Source organism: Chiloscyllium plagiosum, chromosome 11, assembly GCF_004010195.1.
Source record: "Chiloscyllium plagiosum isolate BGI_BamShark_2017 chromosome 11, ASM401019v2, whole genome shotgun sequence".
NCBI classification, from domain to species: domain Eukaryota; kingdom Metazoa; phylum Chordata; class Chondrichthyes; order Orectolobiformes; family Hemiscylliidae; genus Chiloscyllium; species Chiloscyllium plagiosum.
In genome coordinates, this window is record NC_057720.1 from 66,018,644 (window position 1) to 66,020,497 (window position 1,854).

The window sequence follows — 1,854 nt, forward strand, 5'->3', positions numbered from 1 at the left end:
CTCAGCACCACATTCCTAACCTGCAATCTTCTTCCTGACCTCTCCGCCCCCACCCCCACTCTGGCCTATCACCCTCACCTTGACCTCCTTCCACCTATCGCATTTCCAATGCCCCTCCCCCAAGTCCCTCCTTCCTAACTTTTATCTTAGCCTGCTGGACACACTTTCCTCATTCCTGAAAAAGGGCTTATGCCTGAAACATCGATTCTCCTGCTCCTTGGATGCTGCCTGACCTGCTGCGCTTTTCCAGCAACACATTTTCAGCTCTGATCTCCAGCATCTACAGTCGTCACTTTCTCCTCAGTGTATATACAGACTTGTATATACGAATGATTAATTCCGATCTCTGTATGTAACGAAATGGAATGTATACGTATGAGACATGACCAATTCTATAGATATCAAAATAATTTTATGAATAAAGTATATTTTGAAATTAAAAAAAACTACAGATTTCTTACAGAAACTCAGCACCCACAGACCAGTTGAACTTGGAACATTCCTCGTCACAATGGACGTTTCAGCACTCTACACCAGCATCCCCCACAATGACGGTATCGCGGCAACAGCCTCAGTACTCAACACCAACAACTGCCAATCTCTAAACACCATCCTACAACTCATCCACTTTATCCTTGATCACAACGTCTTCACCTTTGACAACCAGTTCTTCATCCAGCCATGGGGACCAAATTTGCACCCCAATATGCCAACATATTCATGCACAGGATCGAACAAGACTTCTTTTCTACGCAGGACCTCCAGCCAACATTATACTCCAGGTACATTGATGACATTTTCTTCCTCTGGACCCATGGCGAGAAGTCACTGATAAAACCATACAGTGATATCAACGAGTTTCATCACACCATCAAACTCACCATGGACTACTCTCTAGTATCTGTCTCATTCTTGGACACATGCATCTCCATCAAGGATGGGCACCTCAGCATCTCACTCTACCGCAAACCAACAGACAACCTCACAATGCTACATTTCTCCAGCTTCCACCCAAAACATATTAAAACAGCCATCCCCGATGGACAAGCCCTACACGTACACCAAATCTGTTCAGATGAGGGGGAACATGATGGGCACCTGAAAGTACTCAGGGATGCCCTCATAAGAACGGGGTATGATGTTCAACTCATCGACCTCCAGTTCCGACGTGCCACAGGAAGGAACCATAATGACCACCTCAGGAGTCAGACACGTGCTGCAACCGCCAGGGTACCCTTCGTTGTCCAGTATTTCCCAGGAGCTGAAAAACTACGCCATGATCTTCATGGCCAGCAACACATTATCAATGAGGATGAGCACCTCACCAAGACCTTCCCCACACCTCCACTGCTCGCCTTTAAACAACTGCCAAACCTCAAACAGATCATTGTTCATAACAAGCTGCCCGGTTTTCAGGACAACTCCATACAACCCTGTCACGGTAGGCGCTGCAAGACGTGTCAGAGTGTTGACACGGATACCACCATTGCACGTAGGGACACCTCCCATCATATACGTGGCAGGTACTCATGTGACTCAGCCAACGTTGTCTATCTTATACGTTGCAGGCAAGGATGCCCTGAGGCATGGTACATTGGGGAAACCGAGCAAAGGCTACAGCAACGGATGAATGGGCACCGCTCAACAATCAACAGACAGGAGGGTTCCCTCCCAGTTGGAGAACACTTCAGCTTTCCAGGACATTCAACCTCAGACCTTCGGGTGACCATCCTCCAAGGTGGACTTCGGAACAGGCAGCAGCGAAAAGTGGCTGAGCAGAGGCTGATAGCTAAGTTCAGTACCCATAGGGAGGGCCTCAACCGGGACCTTGGGTTCATGTCACATTACAGGTGA